Here is a 20336-nt window from a genome sequence, read left to right as displayed (position 1 = left end):
ACAATGATCATATATGTGTTCATCCCGGTAACACTGTGAGGGAAAGTAGCCTTAGGCAATTGTGAGGGCTTTCACCATAAATAAGCCACCATAAGTCACCATACACCATGGTATCAGTCTTCCCTTCAAATTGTCCTTCTGTCTTTAAAAAATATTGCAGCGCAAAACTGAAAGGAGCAGAGCAAAGGTTTCAAAGCAAGATGATAGAAAGGACTTCTACAGACTTCCTAGGCAGGAACAGAAGAGCACGAGATTGACATTTAATTGCACCAACTCCTTCACAGAGTCATTTTATGACAGTGGTCTTTTTCCTGACCTTTTAGCCAATATACCGAGCCCTGCTTTCCACCCCCACCCCACCTCACGCCAAACCTCAGGCAGGAAACTCACGGCCCAGGAGATTTTTTTTTCCTCTTACCCTTTGAACAACTGTGTAATTAGCACATAATCTAAAAGATTAAGAACCACCTACATTTTTATTTACTTGTTTTCCAGCACAAGCCAGGTACAATAGTTAATTTTTGTTGCTTGTCTTCTGGCTGTGAGGTCCTACTCACTTACTTCAAAGTTACATATTTGCAGTTAATGGTGACTCCCTCTCTTCAAACAAGTAAAAGCAGTTTGTACTTTTTGTCATGTTTGCTTTTTTGGCTTATTTGATATTGCCTAAAAACCACTGATGGTTATGTAATAATGGGCAAGTTCCCTTACCCCAAGGAAGGTCACATCCATAGATACAAAACAGCCTTAGGCTTGAGGATGAGAAGAGAGAAAGCGTTCCCCCAACTGTGAACTCCAAGATGCAGAGGTCAGGGTAGAGAAGACTCCTTAGGACATTCTGAGGCTGTGGTCAGTAACCTTCTGTGGGCCCAGCTACCCTGGCTGTGATGCGATGTCTCTGGGGAAAATGTGTGTATTTACACCTGAAGAGCTATGTCATTAAAGGACTCTGGTGTTGGCCTGGAGCACCCAGAGTGAGCCTAGGGACATATACTTCTTTTTCTGAGTGACCCAGGACCCAGACGCATGATGATAGACCAGCAATTATGAGCTCATCAACGGTTCAGCTCATTAAAATTTTTTACTTGGATGGCCAGAGATGGTATCAGACGTTGGGGTCAAAGCTATCTGTGGCAAAATCAGTCTTGTCACCACAGATGATCTGATAGTGGATGGAAAAAGGGTAGCAGATGACTGTCTGGCCCATTTGTAGGGATCATTTTTACCTCAGACAGGGAGCTTCGAAAATGTTTGGGATGATAGTTTAAGGGATATTATCAGTGGCTTTTTTGTTTTTTTGTTTTTTTTTTAATCAGTGGGTTTGTAAATTGTACCAAAAACAATTGTGTATTAATAAGAAAACCAATTAAAATGGTTTTCAATTGACAATTAATAACTAAATATTTGAACACAAAAAATTTCATTGATTTTCTAAGGATGTTTTGTAAGATGCTGTCATAACCATAGATGTGGGTTGGCTGTTGGAAGTGTCAGTCTGTGTGAGACGATTTAAATGTTGGAAATATTTGGGGTGCCTGGCAGGCTCAGTCGGTTGGGCTTCCGACTCTTGGTTTCAGCTCAGGTCATGATTTCAAGGTTGTGCGGTCAAGCCCTGCAACCGACTCACCTTGGAATCTGCTTGTCTCTCTCCCTTAGCTCCTGTCCCGATCATGTTTATGCCTCTCTCTCAAATAAATAAATACATAAATCTTTAAAAATAAATAAATAAATGTTGGAAGCATTTGGGGCACCTGGCTGGCTCAGTCAGTAGAGCATGACACTCTTGAGCCTTGTAAGCTCAAGCCTCATGTTAGGTATAGAGATTACATAAAAATAAAATGTTAAAAATAAATAAGTAGGGCACCTGGATGGCTCAGTGGGTTAAGCCTCTGCCTTTGGCTCAGGTCATGATTTCAGGGTCCTGGGATTGAGTTCTGCATCGGGCTCTCTGCTTGACAGGGAGCCTACTTCCTCCTCTCTCTCTCTGCCTGCCTCTCTGCCTACTTGGGATTTCTGCCAAATAAATAAGTAAATAAAATCTTTAAAAATAAGTAAATAAATAAATAAATAAATAAATGTATGTTGGAAACGTTTGTGAGTGGCTTTAAGGGAGCATCTGGGGAGTAGATAAGATAACTGGCTTCAGAGGCCCAGAGACTGGCTTCACCACCGGGTAAGTTCTGGTTAACAGCCCAAATCAGTGTATCCTGACGGAGCCTTGAATTTCAATTCCAACAGTCTGTCCCCATTTAGAGCCAGCTGCACTTCCATTCATTGCTATGGTAAGTATCTGTCTCAGCTGTTAGTCTGGAGATAAAACCCTCAGCAAAGTCCTGATACGGGAAACAAAGGCAGAAGAAAAATTATTAAATTTCCTTACTACTTATAGCCCAGTGCTAAGTCCTTGAAATAGGCAGAGTGACCTTCCTCTAGGGACTCAGAGATGCCTCGACTTTGCTGAGGGCAAAGGTATCTCAGCCCGACCCTCCAGGATCCTGTAAATCTACTTTAACATATAGAAATTCCTTTGGAAGCTCCCTTTTTCTTTATCTCCCGCACCCTCAAGAGACATGTTAGGAATCGGCCTCCTCTGTCCTCCTCCAAGCATGAGAGACGTCTGTAGGGTCTCAGGACCACTTGTTTACTAAACAGTAATAAATGACCTTTCCTAGCAATAGCTACGCTCCTAGGGTCCTTGGAACCTTGTTTCCAAAATACCTTGGAAGTTTGTTCTGTCCCTAACCCTCTCTCAACTTGAAAGTATGCAGTGGGCCACTTCTCATGACCCAGGGCAGCTCTTTCTGCCCACAGGTCCTGTCCCTGTGCTTTAATAAAACCATCTTTTTGTACCAAAGATGTCTCAAGAATTCTTTCTTGGTCGCTGGCTTTGAAACCTAATATCTTTCCTACATCACTGACCTCAATCTAACCTCTATTTGTAGCAGAACAAAGCAAATAATAAACAAATAGGCTCACATATAACCTAAGGTCAGGAGGTGTTGGGGCCTAAGGAGAGAAATAGAACAGGTCAGTGGGGAGGGGCATGTCATCTTAGACAGTATGACCAGGGGAGGCATCTTTCAAGAGGCCCCCTGAGAGCCAGTCCCTAAAGGAGGAAAAGGATTCTGAGCTGGGGTGGCCAGAGAAAGGCCCCATGGTGGCTCCTGGAGCTGTTAGGACCACTGGGACTGGAGTGAGATGAGCGGTAGAAAGATACCCGAGAGCTATAGGGGACAAGATAACCAGAAGAAGGTCAAGTAAGACCTAGGTGATGTCTCATGGTAAGACATTTGGATGTTATCTTCTGTGAAATGGAAGCCATTAGAACATTTTGAAGAGGGGAGAGCGACCTGATGTGATTTACTTTGTTGTATCAGTTCTCTGGAAACAGTTCCTTCTGTTTGGCCTGCAAAGAACGGCTGGCATGTCGTGGGTAAGGTTAGGGAGGAGCGACTGGTACCAGGGTAAGATGGTGGAGACACATCTTGTGGAGGTATGAGAGTGGAAATGGTATAGGAAACAAAGGCAGAAGAAAATGTGGTTAAAATTAACTTTCCTTATAACCTGCCCCCCATTGACAAATACTTAAGGTAGGCAGCATATAATGTTTCTCCTGGAGACTCCCAACTACCTTAATGTTAATGTCTTGCTAAAGGAAAAGACAATTGTTTGACAATAGCCAGGCCTCCAATAATCCTGTGAGTCTTCTTTAGCATATGAAAATCCTTTTGCAATTTCCCTTATCTTTAACTCCCCCAACACCAAAGGATATAATCAGTTGCTCCTCACAGTCCTGGACAGCCACTCTTTCTGCCCACAGGTCCTGTCTCCATGCTCAAATAAAACCACCTTTTTGCATCACAGATATTTCAAGAATTCTTTCTTGGCTGTTGGCTCTGGACCCCAACACTACTCCAAAAAAACCACATCAGAGATGATGAGAAATTACCTGTTTTGCAGCTGAAGCCAATAGGAGTTGATGTTGGGTTGGACTGGATTTGGTGATGGAATCTGGGAGAAAAGAGTGTAGAATGACTCTACAGTGTTTTGCCTATGCAACTGGGTAAATACAGATGTTTTTTATAGAAATGGGTAAGACTTGAGGAGGAACAGGCTTTGAAGGGAAAGATGCAAGTGAGTTATTGATAGGCTAAGCTTGAAACAACTGTTAGATGACACTGGAGATGTCAAGCGGGCAGCTAGATATGGAGGCTGGGGCTGAGGGAAAGGTCAGGAATGAGATATTAATTTGGGAATCCTACTCTACAGATGGTATCCCAAGCCACCGGGCTGCATGTAGGGAGTGGATCATGAAGGTGATGGGGAGTCAACTAAGACTAAGAGGCCAGAGAGGTCAGAGCCAAGTCAGGAGAGGGCAATCCAGAAGCGAGTGGGTTTCAGTAGGAAGTAGAGCCTGACCAACCCTGGCAATTACAATCAAGAGATCGAGATCAATGAGGGCTGTGAGTCAATGGAGCATTGGATTTGGCAACAGGAGGGAAAAGAGTTTTTCAGGGTACAGAGTGGGAATAAAACCTGATGGAAAGAAAATGGGAGGAGAGAAAGTAGAGACAGTAAGGATAATCAACTCTTGAATCTTCCTCTGAACAGAAGCAGAGAAATCAGACAAACTGGAGGTGATCTGGGGCCAAAGGTAGACTTTCTATTTTTTTTTTTTTTTTGTAAGTGGGAGATATTGTAGTATGTTTGTTTGCTGATAGGAATGATTCAGTAGGACAGGGAAAAAAAAAAGTGATAATGCAAGAGTCCAGATGAATCCCAAAACAAATAGCCCAGTTACTCAAAAGCTTTTGGATTCCAGGAGGTATGCGCCCTTCCTTCCTCATCTGCTCCACTAATGCCTGGGGTGTAAATTGGTAAGGGCCCAGATCTAGAGAAGATAGATGACAACAGTAGGTAATACACGTACTTGGTTGTTCAAATTTCTCTTGTAAATTGTTACCTCGTTATATCTTGACATTTAACGGTGGGATTTTACATTTGTGTTTATATTTTTCAATCTATTTTTTTAAAAAATCTCAAGCGAACTGGACCATTGTGGGGTAGATAACTCAGGTTTCATTAGCGACACCTAGTGGCAGTAAATAGCACTAGCTGAAAAGAATTGAATTTCTGACCAACCGTTTTCCCTTTTTTCCTACCTCGGGCTAATAGTAACTGAGACTGACCCTTTGTATTAAATAAACATCTCTAAAGTTTCTTGAAGTGATCCAAGGAGAGAAGTCTCCAGAAAAAGGAAAAATCTACTTGCCTGGTGGATAGGGTTGGAGTCTAGAGTCGTAACACAATTTGAGTAACAAGGACAAACTATTCATCTTCTCAGCTTAAATGCTCTGAGTAATTTGAAGGGTTCAGTTCTCCCTTGATCTGAATTTTTTGAGGACTGGTTTGGGCTGATACATACAATTCTTTTGCTAAATAAACTGAAGGGAGAGTTGGAGTAGATTCTGGCCAATAGAAGGTCTCACCTTATGACTTTGAACTATGGTGTAAGGGCAGTCACCTTTGTTCACATCCCATGAATTTTGGTTGACTTAATTTATAACTTCTCCTGAAGGAGGGCTACAGTCAATTTTATTATTATTATTTTTTAAAGATTTATGTATTTGAGAGAACACGCACACCAGGAGCAGGGCAGGGAAAGCAAGGAGGAGAGAGAGAAACTTAAGCAGGCTCCAGGCTCAGGGAGAGCTCCATTGAGGGCTCAATCCCAGGATCCTGAGATCATGACCTGAACTGAAATCAAGAGTTGGTCACTTAACTGACTGAACCACTCAGGTGCCCTGCCAACAGTCAATTTTAAAGACAGCGTTAAATTTCATCTTTTTTTTTTTTTTTTTTTTTTTTGCCAATAGCTTGATGCTGCCAAAATGTCCCAAGAATCTATAGTTCCCCAGATGTGAGAGAGCTCATGCAAGTTCATTAGTGTCATGGGCACATCACATTCTCAGTCTTCATTTTAAATAATGAAAAGAATAAACTGTGCAAATAGATGAAAACATCCAAAATGATAAAGGGAGAAACTCACACAGCTGAAAAAAATGTTTCTACTCTGAAGTATTTACCATAGTAATATTATAAAAGATCGTGACAGATATGGGATTATTACAGGGATTAGGAGAGAAATATGATTCATTGGTTGGGTTTGCAAATCAACCTTTGAATGTGTAACAAAAAATGTGTGTTGGGTTGGAAATTATACATTGTTTATACTCTACAGGACACCCCTCTGGATGTTCTGTGATTCCAGTGGCATGGAAGCCATTATGTAACTTTGTAAATTGTAGTTCACTGAGAGCAATGCAGACTTCATTCCTGTGTATAGACATGCAAATTCCATCCCATCTAGTAGAGGTTCAGTTGGCTTTCTTCTCCTGAATGAATGTACATTCATTTCAATATTCCTGCTCTTTAAATATCTCATTTTTTCAACTTCTCTTTTAAACTGGTTGTGACCCAATTTCATGAGTAAAATAATATATTTTCACTTTAAATCTGTATTTATGTCATGATTCTATCCTATTTTGAAAACATCATTTTTGAAGTTATCAAATTATCTTGAAAATTATCATCGTTTCTTTTTTTCTAAAAGTTCTTATGTTACTTCTGTTTTATATTGCCTTACTATATTTTATGCAGTTTTTAAGTTGCCTCAAACTCTTTCTGAAATAAGTTAGGGCATAAATGAATAAAGAGTAAGTGCTTAACAACCAAAAATTTTGTTGGCTTACTTTTTTTTTTTTTAAGATTTTATTTATTTATTTGAGAGAGGAGAGAGATCACAGAGGGAGAAGGAGAAGCAGACTCACCACTGAGCGGAGAGCTCGATATGGGGCTTGATCCGAGGACTCTGAGATCATAACCTGAACTGAAGACAGATGCTGGACAAACTGAGCCACCCAGGTGCCCCTGTTTGCTTGTTTTTTTAACAAGCAAAATGTTTAGGGGATCTCTACAGTTCTTTCTTTGGTATTCTATTTATCTGGGAACAGGAAGTTCAGGGTAAAGCTTTTTATCTGATATGACTCTTTTTATTACGGTAAAAAATATATATGTAATATACAATTTGCCATTTTAATCATCTTTTAAGGTATATGTTTTTTTTTTTTTTAAAGAGGGTATGATTGATAAAATACAGTTGATCCAGGGGACAGTGATGTCTTAGCCAAGCCCCAAATTCAGAATTTGATCCCCCAATTCGCCATTGGGATGCTCCACCAGCCTGATTTCACCATTTGGAACAAAGGGCATTAAAACCATGATGCGGTTGGGTGGGGAGACCCAGGATTACCCCGCTTGTGCTAGAAACCACAAATTCTTGATTTAAATAAATTTTTGAGGACAGACTTCAGCTATGAAATTTCCTGTGATAACCATGCTTCCTGTGACAACAGTTAGTGAGGGAAACCAATCAGAGTAATCAACTTCATGCAGGAAACTTGTGATATATGCTGACTCAAGGAAGCTGGGAAAAAGTGAGGGAGGGAGTAGCTTGCCACTGGCGAGTGTTGTAATCATCTGTATAACTCAAGGCAGAAAAAATACCCTAGTGGTTTTAGAAAAGACTGTTTGTTTTTTCTTTAAGATTTTATCTATTTATTTGACAGAGAGAGATCACAAGTAGGCAGGGGTGGGGGGGGTGGGGGGGGTGGAAGCAGGCTCCCCACTGAGCAGAGAGTAGGATTCAGGGCTTAATCCCAGGCCCCTGGGATCATGACCCAAGCCAAAGGCAGAGGCTTTAACTCACTGAGCCACCCAGGTGCCCCTAGAAAAGACTGTTTCATGATCTGTCAAAACTGAGGGTGTTTTGGATTGCCTGGGACAGACCCTTCATCGTTGTCATCACCATTTCATTATTTATGAAGAAAGTGAAGTGTCAGGGGCACCTGGATGACTCAGTGGGTTAAAGCCTCTGCCTTCGGCTCAGGTCATGATTCCAGGGTCCTGGGATTGAGTTCTGCGTTGAGTTCCACATCGGGATCCCTGCTTAGCCGGAAGCCTGCTTCTCCCTCTGCCTTTCCCTCCCCTATTTGTGCACTTTCTCTCTCTCTCTTTTGCTTTCACTCACTCTCAAATAAATAAAATCTTAAGGAAAAAAAAAGGAAACTGAAGTGTGACGACACTGAGACACAGGATGGACAAAGGAAGCTACTCTCCTTTTTTCTGTTGATAAAATACAAGACTGAACATGACCCCGAGGTCATCTGTACTGTCCTGCACCTCTGCCTGAAGGAGTATGTCTTAATTATCCAGATAGTCCAGAGCACCAGAACCCTGGGCATGTGGGGCGGGTCATGCAGGGATGGGGCTGTCCCCACTCCAGGCCACCGAATCTGCCAAAGGGAGCAGGTGACTGTTCCAAAAAGGGAAGGTGTTCTGAAGGCTTTCAGTGCTTTCTTTGGGACAGAAAATACGAACTAGAAGCACCCCGTCCTAACTCTCAGAGACAATGACGGGTGAGATTTTTTTTCCTTAACAGAAATAATTTTTTTAAACAACCAGTACAGTATTTTAATAGAGACATTCTTCATAGGCAAATTGCAAACATTCCAAATTCCCTTCTGAGGAACAAACTCATAGTCTGTGTTCTGGAAAGGTACACACAGATGCTGACAATACTTCCCTTGAGAAAAATAGGTAACAGTTGGTTAGATGTCTGCGTTCCAATCAGGTCATGATCCCAGAGTCCTGGGATGGAGCCCCACATTGAACTCTCAATGCTCCTGCTCAGTGGGGAGCCTGCTTCTCTTTCTCCTTCTCCTTCTGCCTGCCACTCTGCCTACTTGGGCTCTCTCTGTCAAACAAATAAGTAAAATCTTAAAAAAAAAATTCTATCCCAAAGAAGTCATTTTAAAGATGGTTAAGTGTGGTGCCTGGGTAGTTCAGTGGGTTAAGCTGCTGCCTTCGGCTCAGGTCATGATCTCAGGTCCCTGGAATCGAGTCCCGCATCGGGCTCTCTGCTCAGCAGGGAGCCTGCTTCCCTCTCTCTCTGTCTGCCTCTCCATCTACTTGTGATCTCTCTCTGTCAAATAAATAAATAAAATCTTTAAAAAAAAAATAAAGAGTGGTAAGTTTATGCACTAAGATGTTCTATGCATCATCATCCATATTAATGAAAGAAAAATTAACATAGATTAAGTGAAAAAGGGCATTTGCTTATTCAAGAAAATACTAAAGGGTTATTAGAAATTCTTACAGTTAGGGGCACCTGGATGGTTCAGTTGCTTGGTGGCTGCCTTCAGCTCTGGACATGATCCTGGGGTCCCGGGATTGAGCCCCATGTTGGGCTCCCTGCTCAGCGAGGAGTCTGCTTCTCCCTCTGCCTGCTGCTCGCCTGCTTGTGCTCTCTCTCTCTGTGTCAAACAAATAAATAAAATCTTTTAAAAATAATAAAAATTTTTACAGTTATATAGAATATCATAGTAAGTGCTTATTATAAAACAAGTGAACAGGATATAGAATTATAAATGGAATATGATAAAATTATTTTAAGAACACTATGTATCAAAAAATATAAGGGAATTCAATTAAATATTAATGGGAGTTGTATTTGTTAGAAATTTAAGTGATTTTTTTCTTTCTTTTACTTTTATTTTCCTGATAAAAATGAAATACTGTTTTTGAAACTAATGTCTCATGGTGCCTACCTGGCTCAGTTGGAAGAGCACGGGACTCTTGATGTCTGAGTCATGACTTTGAGCCCCATTTTGTATATAGAGATTACTGAAATAAAAAGAAAACTTAAAAAAATTAAAAACTAACATCTTTTTTCTCTTTTAAGATTCTATTTATTTATTTGAGAGAGGGGGTGGGAGAGAGAGGACAAGCTGGGGTGAGGGGCAGAAGTAAAATAAGAAGCAGACTCCCTGCTGACCAGGGAGCCAGATGTGGGGCTTGATCCCAGGAACCTGGGATCATGACATGAGTTGAAGGCAGACACTTAACTGACTAAGCCACCCAGGCATCCCTAAAAACTAAGATCTTATCTTTGTTTAGCAGTTCCATGTTACAAATGCCTTTCATAAACTGTACATCATACTTAGAAATGCCGTGATCCTATGAGATAAGTAGGGCAGAATGTATTAGTCCCAATTTACAGAAGGAAAAATTGAGGCTCAATGATTTTTTCCAATATTACATTTGTCCAAGAGTCTGCATAAAGGATGTGTGAAAAGTAAATAATGTTTTTTTTAAAGGTTTTATTTATTTATTTGACAGACAGAGATCACAAGTAGGCAGAGAGGCAGGCAGAGAGAGAGAGAGAGAGGAAGAAGCAGGCTCCTTGCTGAGCAGAGAGCCCAATGTGGGGCTCAATCCCAGAAATCCCAGAACCCTGGGATCATGACCTGAGCTGAAGGCAGAGGCTTTAACCCACTGAGCCACCCAGGTGCCCCATAAATAATGTTTTTAAATGCCTGTGAGGAGCTCCTGAGTGGGATAAGTGTTTGCCCTCAGCTCCGTCATGATCACAAGTTTCCTGGATTGAGTTCCTGAGTTGGGCTCTCTGCTCAGTGGAGAGCCTGCTTCTCTCTCTTCAGCTCCCCCTGCTTGTGCACTCTCTCTCTCTTTCTCTTCAAATACTTGACATATATGGAAACATACTTGACATGTATGGAAAGATAAAAGTCCTCAGCAGAAAGAAGAAGCCATTAAACCTCAGAACTAAAAAATATGTATCAGAAATTAAAACTTCACTGGATATGCTTCATGTTAGGATGGAGAGAAGAACCAGTGAACTTGAAAGCCCATTAATAGAAAGTATCTACTCTAAAGAGCAGGGGAAAAGACTGAAAAAAAATTAACAGATTCAGAAACCTGCCAAAAGGTTGAACGCAAGTTTCCTTGAAGTCCCAGAAAGAGAGGTGAAAAATGTGGCATAGACAAAAATTTTGAAGGTAAAAGATAACTGAAAATTTCTCAGAATTGGTGAAAGATATACATTTAGAGAGACCACAAGCTCAACCATCCCCAAACAGGATAAATTAACATACAACCATTCCTAGACACTCCTCAGTCAAATTGCTGTAAAAAAAGAAAAAAAAAAATCTTAAAGGCAGGTAGAGAAAAAGGATACATTACATACAAGGGGGTTGCTATGGGATTCTCATCAGAAAACCATGAAGTTTTTCCCATCAGAAGCCACAGACTGTGGAGGAACATATTTAAAGTGATAAAAGAATTGTCAACCAGAATTTTATAGCCTGAAAAAATTACCTTCCACAATGCAGGTGAAATAAAAGACATTCTCGAAGAAGGAAAACTAATGGAATTTGTTTCCAACAGCCTCACTCCAAAAGAATTGTGAAAAGAAGTCCTTTGGGCTGAAGAGAAGGAATCCCAGAAGGAAATCTGTATCTGCCGGGGTAAAAAAAAGCAACAGAAATGGTAACTATCTGTTCATATAAATATGAAATATATTGTATATAAACATAAAAGTTTATTTTTTTCTTGAGTACTTTGGAATATGTATGACTTTTGAAAGCAAAAATTATTATCTGGTGGGATTTTCAGTATATATACATGTGTTGTAAATGACAACTATAGCCAAGTTCAGGGAGAGGGGAGTTAAAGGAAGTATATATATATATAAAAGATACATAGCTGCAAGGCTTCTATATTTTACTTAGACTGGTAAATATTAACTCTAAATTGTGTAAGTTTAAAAATGTATACATAGTCTAAAGTAATTATTAAAGGGGAAAGTATGAACAGATACAATATAAAAAGCCAACAGATAAGTTAAAATGGAATACAAAAAAAATGTTTCTAATAATCCAAAAGAAGGCAGAAAAGAGGAAAACAGAAATGAAAAACAGAAGGAAGACACAGATAACAAAATAATATAAGGGCAGACTTAAATCCAACAATGTCAACAATTATATAAATGGAAAAGGCCTGGACATACTAATTAAAAGATAGATATTGTCAGATTGAGTAAACAACAAGACCTAACTATATGCTATTTATGAGAAACCCTTTTAAAATATGACACATACCTAGGTTAAAAGTAAAGGACGGTTAAAGATAAACCATGCAAACACTAGTCAAAAGAAAGCTTGGGAACTTAGACCGATATCAGAAAAAGTAAATTTCAGAACAAGGGATACTACCAAGGGCAGGAGTGATATTATACAATGATAAAAGCATAATTTACCAAGACAACATAACAATAACTATGTATGTACCTAATTACCTGGCTTCCAATTGCAAAAAGCAAAGGTTGATGAAATTACCGGGAGAGAGAAAACTCTCCCTCAACCCTAACAGAATACACACTCGAGGGCACAAGAAACATTCACCAAGATAAACCATTTTCTGGGCCAGAAAACAAAACACATTTGAAAGAATTGAAATCATACCAAGTATGCTCTGGGACCATAATGGACTTCAACTAGAAATCGGTAACAGAAAGATGGCTGAAAATCCAAAAATCTATAAATGAAAATTTAATAAATATCACCTGAGTGTTTTCCCAAAGTTTTAGCAAAGCAGATCCCCATGTAGGAGAATGTTTGTTTCCTGGAGAGAACTTCTTCCTTCAAAGGTGGTTTGGAGGACAAACGAGACTCAAGAATGATCTCTGGTACAAATATCTTAGAAGAGGAAGTATATGAATAAAAATAGCATGGGTTCTGGGACTAACTGTCTGTGTGACATTAAGGAAAACACTCCGCCTCTGTCTCACTTCTCTGGTACAGAGTCACTACTGAAGACTCTAGAATCTGAATATTGGGCTTCCAGGGCTGACACCATCACTTACCTATGTGTGATCTTGGACAATTTTTTAAAAATTAAATTTAATTTTTTTTTCAATGTTCAAGATTCATGGTTTATGCACCACACCCAGTGCTCCACACAATATGTGCCCTCCTTAATACCCACCACCAGGCTCATCCAATCTTGGACAATTTAATTGACTTCCCCATGCTTCAGTTTCATCACTGGTGTAATAATAATAATAATAATTACTATTACTATTATTATTGTTATTGTTATTCAGGTCATCGTATGTCCTGGTTTATCTGGGACAGTTCTAGCTTATGTTTGTTATTTGGCTATAATTAGTAACAGTGTCCTGATTTTGGTGATAAATTATATGCTCATTCTAATAACAGTACCTATATATTATAGGGTTGTTGAGAGGATTGAATTGTCATTGTGCATAGTATTTTCGAATGGTGCAGGCAGTCAGGCTCATATCCACCCTTTTGGTAAATTTGATCACCTGCTGTGGCCCAGACACTTTCCTAGACTCGAGGCTATGGTGCAGACACCACACTCAGAGTCGGTGGCCTGGCACAGTGGTTAAGTGCACAGACTCTGATGCTAGACTACCTGAGTATGGATCCTGGCTCTGCTCTCTACTAGCCATGTGACTTTGAGCAAGTAATTTTGGTTCAGACTTGTCATGTGAGTTGTTACGAAGATTGAATGGGTTACTATTTGCAAAGCACTTAGATCAATACCCGGTACATAGTAAGTCCTATATAAATATTTGTTAACTAGAACTTATATTCCCAGTGTTAGGAAGATTAAGCGCTTTGGTACATGCAATGTTTTATGTATTTGTACTGGATATTTGCTTTTCATTACTAAATTTGTCCATTCTGGTATTTTTCTCAAAACAAAGGAAATCTCTGAAGGTGTACTGATGACTCCTCTACTTCCAGAGACAGTAGACTTCCAGGAACTTCCAGAGGACAATTTTTTTTTCCTAGCTTAAAAAATATAGTCCTGGGGTGCCTGGGTGGCTCAGTCGTTAAGTATCTGCCTTTGGGTCAGGTCATGATCCCAAGCTCCTGGGATTGAGCCCCATATCCAGCTCCTTGCTCAGCCGGAAGCCTGCTTCACCCTCTCCCACTCCTTCTGTTTGTGTTCCCCCTCTCTCTGTATCTCTCTGTCAAATAAATAAATAAAATATTTTAAAAAATATATAGTCCTGTCATATTATCATGACAACTGTAGTATTATTAATATGATTCTTATAACAAGACAGGCTCAAAGACTCACCAAGGTCACAGAGCATTGCATCTTTTTGATCAAGTCTTTGGCAAAGCTGTTAAGGTGAGTGTTGCATTTCATTGTGTTTCTAGAGGACAGCAAGCAAGCTTCATTTGCTGAACCAGGCCAGAGCAAGTTCAAATAACACATTATCAAAACCAACATGAAGAAGCTAGCTTGTTCCATTATCCGAGATAGAAAAGCTGTAATAATGAAACCTTAATTCAAACACAGGCAGTCTTAGCCCTGGAGACCATCTACAGAAAATTGCTACAATAGGAAGACAAGAGATCCTGACGGGTTGCTGAGTGCTATAAATACACTAGTCTGCCTTCCCCAGCGTGGGATGGGGCAACACCCCCTCCAAAGTGTGCCACCTGCAGCCTAACTATATCTGCCACAGGTTAGGGACCCTTTCCACCCATCAACTCTGAGCCTTGGATGGATTTCGCGCATCACTCTTTCCAACATCCATACATCCAGGGAATGCTTTATTTTCTGCTAAGAGACTCCAACAATTCCAATGGCTAATGCGTGCAGGTCTAATTCAGGCTTTGGCGGCTGTAACCCGACTATAGTGACATTCCTATGCCATAATATACACAACCAAAGCACTCATCAATGCTCCTTCCTCACCCCCAGCCTCTTGGAATGTGCAAAATGTGCCTGTTAAGTAGCATAATCCTTTTTACTTGGAGTGCCTTTCCCGCTGGAGCCTTGCAAGCACTCACCACTAATGGCCTGTTTTTAAGGATCTCCTTGAGACCAGAGATGGCACCTGGGCCTTAAACCTAACAACATCAGAGCCTATCCCTGTTTCATACATTTCGGGTACTCTCAGAAAGAGGCCCTGAAAAATGGATTATCTTACCTTGGTTTCTCATTCAGAAGATGCCCCTCTCACTTCAGGCAAAGCTGCTCCTGCTGATGGTGCATCTGACCTCAAGCAGCTGGCTAAGATCCCAGGCACAGGTGGTCAGCCTCTGACCCGGGCCCCAGCCTTCTCTGGATAAATGTGCGCTCTTTCATGGACCTAAAAGGAGAGGAATCAAGAGCACAGACTAAAAATTTCAGAATGGTAAAAAAGAGGAAAAATCAGACATTTTTCTCTTCGAATACTAATTATTTTAAATGTGCAATTTAAGGATGCATTGACCCTAGAAGCAAGCAAGGAAAACTTGTTTTCCTTTCTTCATCTTCCTGGACTCCCTTCCAGCTAATAGCTCAAGCCAGAGGTGGAGCCCCATTGAGTGAAAGTGCTAGAAATCTCATGATTCACTCAGTGGGTGGCTTTGAATTAATTGTTAATCTGGAGGTGGGTGTTACTTCTTCTACCACTAGAGCAAGAGAGGGAACACTAGCAGGGAGAGTGGGAGAGGGAGAAGCAGGATTCCCGAAGAGCAGAGAGTCCGATGTGGGTCTCGATCCCAGGACCCTGGGATCATGACCTGAGCTGAAGGCAGGCACTTAACGACTGAGCCACCCAGGTGCCCCAGAGTTTCTAACTCTTGGGATGACAGGCAAAAACACTTATGAAAGAAAGCAAAGGACAAAAGGATAAAAAATCTGAGATGTGCTTTCTCGACCGGAGTCCTTCCTGTCTTCATGCCAATGGGGAACAGCAGAATCATCCACAAACCATTCATAATTTGTGGTAGTGAAACCGGGAGCTTTGGGGGATATCAGTCCCGAGCAAAGGCAAGAGTAGCAAATCTTGATCAATTTTGCAAAAAACACAGGATTTTTTAAAAGTGGAAATTTTTGTTGCTAAACTCATATGGCTTTACTTAGGGTAATTTTTAAAAGTAAACGTTATGCTTTCAGTTGTGTTCGCAGTGGCCGCCGCGCCTCCTCTAGCTCACCGACCTCCAGCCGAAGGAGAAGGGGGTAGGTAAGGAGGTCTCCCTACCATCGCTCCTACAAGGCACAGACTGCCCGCAAATTAGCACCGAGGAAGCAACTGGCTACAAAAGCCACCTGCCAGAGTGCGCCCTCTACTGGAGAGATGAAGAAACCTCGCCGTTACAGGCTCGGTACTGCGGCGCGCCGCCCAAAGGAGACGTTAGCAGAAGTCCACTGAACTGATCCGCAGACTTCCTCTCCAGCGTCTGGCGCAAGAAGTAGCTCAGGACTTCAGAACAGATCTGTGCTTCCAGAGGGCAGCTGTAGGCGCTTGGCAGGAGGCAAGCGAGGCCTCTCTCGAGGTCCTCTTTGAAGACACCAGCTTGTGTGCTCTCCATGCCAAGCATGTAACAGTTATGCCAGAAGACGTCCAGCTAGCATGACGCGTAGGTGGAGAACGTGCTTAAGAATCCACTATAGTGGAAAAAAATAAATCCACTATAGTGGAAAATATTTCATTCTTTAAAAAAAAATCTCTCTATTATTGGTAGTTCTGAACGTCAGATATTTTTCCCCACAGGGTCAAAATGTACCTAAGTATATGATTCCTAGTGGAAAATAAGGGACAGAAATCAGGTATTAGCAGTTTTTCCATTTTCGTTTGTGTGTGAATCTTTAATATGAATGCGGGTACATAAAGCATTAATGCAAATAAAAATGTTCCAGTGAGCAGGTTTCAGCACTTCATCTTTATAACAATTATAAATAAATCTGTTAAATTTTTCTGGACAATGCCAACATTTGGATTTTTTTTTTTTTAAAAACAACTCAATTTCTTACTGACAACAACTAAATGGTGTTTGTAGCGTTTTTATTATACAGCAGATCTATCCATTCGCTATACTTTTTTTTTCTTTAAAAGATTTTATTTTTATTTTATTTATTTATTTTTAAAGATTTTATTTATTTACTTGAGAGAGAGACAGTGAGAGAGAGCATGAACAAGGAGAAGGTCAGAGAGAGAAGCAGACTCCCCATGGAGCTGGGAGCCCGATGCGATGCGGGACTCGATCCCGGGACTCCAGGATCATGACCTGAGCCGAAGGCAGTCGTCCAACCAACTGAGCCACCCAGGCGTCCCAAAGATTTTATTTTTTTGACAGAGAGATCGCAAGTAGGCAGAGAGGCAGGCAGAGAGAGAGAGAGAGGAGGAAGCAGGCGCCCTGCCTAGCAGAGAGCCAGATGGAGGACTCGAACCCAAGACCCTGAGATCATGACCTGAGCTGAAGGCAGAGGCTTAACCCACTGAGCTCCCATTTGCTATACTTTTCTGAGTTGTCCTACATGCAAGTATGTTTTTAATGTTGTCTGTCTTTTGTGCTGTTCCGTAAGTTTGCTTTTAAAATGCATTAAACTATAAAATATTAAATGTTAGGCTAGGCGCCTAAATGTTAAAGCCTCTGCCTTCTGCTCAGATCATGATCCCAGACTCCTGGAATCAAGCCCTGCATTGGATTCTCTGCTCCGCAGGGAGTCTGTTTCCGTTGCTTTCTCTCTGCTTGCCTCTCTGCCTACTTGTGATCTCTGTCTGTCAAATAAATAAATAAAGATCTTTAATAAAAAATGTAAATGTTATAATGTTATAAGGGAAATGTTATATATATATAATATATATATATTTGTTGTTGTTGTTGTAGGAGTTACTTTTATTTGGGACACTGGCAGAACCACAACATGTTACTGGTCTACATAATGCTGATTAACGCCCGCTCGATGGCAGAAAATCAAGGGTGAGGGATTCGGTGTTGTCAGTGAACTGACCACGTCGGGCTGGAGGATTTTCCCCAGGGCAGTTCTTACCGTCACCTAATGTAACCACCAAAGAAAAGCTTAGAGTATCTCTGTGCTTCTTCACCAGGAGCAGAGGGGACTCAGTCAGAGTACAGGTTTCCTTAGCTATCTGAAACTAGAGTGTTCTTTTTTTTTTCTTTTTCTTTTTTTTAAAAAAAGATTGTATTTATTTATTTATTTGAGAGACAGAGAGAGAGTGAGAGCAGGGGGAGTGGGAGAGAGAGAAGAAGCCCGCCGAGAGAGCAGGCTTCCTGCTGAACAGGAAGCCCATGTGGGGCTTGATCCCAGGAGCCTGGGATCATGACCTGAGCCAAAGGCAGGTGCTTAATGACTGAACCACCCAGCGCACCCCTGCAACTAGAGTGTTTTTATGAAAACTTCAGAAAGCAGGAATGGCATAAATTGAAGAAACTATTACCATTAATTTACATGGTAAATTTACTGAACGTTCCTAGACCAAAAACATAACCCCTCTTAGGTTTTTCTGATGCCTGAGGACACATCTTGCTAACAGATGCAAAAAACAAATCAAGATAAAGCAGAGATGCTCACAGACGCAGTCAAAGCCCGGCCACTTGCACAGACATGCCTCCCAGGGAAGGATACAAGCCTCACCGCAAAACAAATGCCAAATGCTATTTTCACTTTTTGCCTTTTTCCCTAAAAGCAAAAATGCTCTCCAGATTACGTTCAGTTACCGAAAACCTGTGCTTAGGTAGCAATTTCCTCACAGTGGTGTGCTGGGTACTGCCGCACAGCTGGAGATCCCTGCGTTACAGGAGCCGTGGCAGGAGAGCTACACGTAGGGGCTGGAGTGGAGCTAGCAGGTGAATCCACACGGAAGCTTCCTCTGGGTTCTTTATTAGACTTGTGTTCCTTCTCAGCGCCAGCACCTCCAGTGCTGCTGTCTGATCTTCTCCCTTTCTGCGCTGAGATCCATCCAATGGGCCATGGGGTGTGGACTGCATTTACTGCTCAAATGCCAGGCAAATCTGCCCAAGTACCTGCTCTAAAAATACTATGAGTGAAAAGGTGCCTGCGTGGTGCAGTCAATTCAGCATCCAGCTCTTGATTTGGGCTCAGGTCCTGATCTCAGGGTCATGAGTTTGAGTCCCACAGTGGACTCCATGCTGGGCTTAAAGCCTACTTAAAAAACAAAAACAAAAACAAAAACAACAACAACAACAAAAAAAACCACAACTGTGATTTAAGGTTGTGCTAATAGAGCATGTCAGTCTCTGGAGCTTCCTGGCATTCCGAAGCAGAGGATTAAGTCAGGCCAGACTAAATAATCAGGTTTTTCTGCTATAGCTTTGTACTGTTTACAACATTATTTTTTGGTGCCTGCTTCTGCAGTACATTAAATTATTATTAAATTATTCTTACCAGCATCCTGTTATTTGGTGGGCAGCCTTGTTTGGTGGAGAAGATAGGCTTTGGAGTAAAGCAGGCCTATGTTTTAATTCTGGTGCTTCTACTCAGCAACTCTGGAACCTCAGGAGCTGAACGCTTTACCCCTCTAACCTCTGTTGCTCATTAGTAAATATGGGTGATGCTACCCAGCTATGAGGAGTGCAAGTGATAACCACATTTGAGTTCTTAGTAGAGTGGGTGGCCTCAGGAGCACACTTTGAGAAAAAGGAACCTGGTAACTAATATCTTCCTGAATGTTGTTTTCTTAAATAGGGCATAAACCTCCCCATTCATACTGATGTGTCTTGCTTTAATTCTTTTTATCACTACCAGAGTTTTTAAATTACTTCCTTGACAAAATCTCCTGTCTTTAGTTATTAACATTTTTTCACTATTATGAATGGAATTTTTATAAAGTTTATTTGTGTGGATTTCTCATATAGTCTGTGACTCTCACTAATTTTTCATTTCCTTAGTTTTATAAAGTTTATAAAGTTGATTTGTGTGGATTTCTCGTATAGTCTGTGACTCTCATTGATTTTTCATTTCCTTCATTTTGTAGTTGTGTTTGTTGATTTGCTTAAGTTTATAAGTAACAGTGTAGCAGGTACATGAAGGAGCTCAGGCTGGAAAGTTCACCATCTGGTACAGGAGTACTGATGTATTTTGATGATTGGTTCAGACCTTTTGGTGTAGACGAGCTCAGGATCAGCCTTATTCTTAAGTCATAAAAAATCAACTGGTCATGTCTTGTGCCAAGCCATGATTAAAACTTTATGTCTTATATGAGGAAAAATGCTAAACTTCATTTCATATTAAAGTCTTTCCTCTTTCCCAACTGAAGAAAGAAGGGAAAATCAGCTTCTTTCTTTCCTTGCTTACCTTCTGCTCCCCGCTTTCCCAGTCACCAGCATGACTCTGACAACTCCATGACCGGCACGGTTGGGGGCCATGGAGGCAGCTGATTAGAATCAGGGAAGGTGGGACTTCACAGGCACAGATGTAATCTGGAGCCGGTGTTCTTGACGTTGGCAGTATAGAAGACTGTATGTGAAAAGTAGATAGCTACTGGCCTTCATTTCTAGGACGGTAACACGTGAGAATGTTTGTTACTAGGGGCTCTGGTTATGACCGAGTAAGTGGCAGACGGACTCAAGTGTGGATATTGCCACCCACTGGGCACAAAGTGTAATGCAGCACTTTCTCAG

General features: G+C 41.1%; 1 long non-coding RNA gene across 1 annotated transcript in view; it reads left to right on the top strand.

Annotated features, from left to right (window-relative positions):
* The window catches only part of LOC132015010 (uncharacterized), a 33423-nt gene extending 19508 nt beyond the window's left edge, over positions 1 to 13915 (top strand). The window contains exons 2-3 of the long non-coding RNA XR_009403523.1: positions 11305 to 11406; positions 13652 to 13915. This is a non-coding gene — a long non-coding RNA (uncharacterized LOC132015010). The remainder of the gene's footprint in view (positions 1 to 11304; positions 11407 to 13651) is intronic.
* The last annotated feature ends 6421 nt before the right edge of the window (positions 13916 to 20336 follow it).

The sequence above is a fragment of the Mustela nigripes genome, chromosome 4, assembly GCF_022355385.1.
Source record: "Mustela nigripes isolate SB6536 chromosome 4, MUSNIG.SB6536, whole genome shotgun sequence".
Lineage (NCBI taxonomy): Eukaryota > Metazoa > Chordata > Mammalia > Carnivora > Mustelidae > Mustela > Mustela nigripes.
The sequence above is the reverse complement of the archived record's forward strand: the minus strand, read 5'-3'. Positions and strand labels throughout refer to the sequence as shown.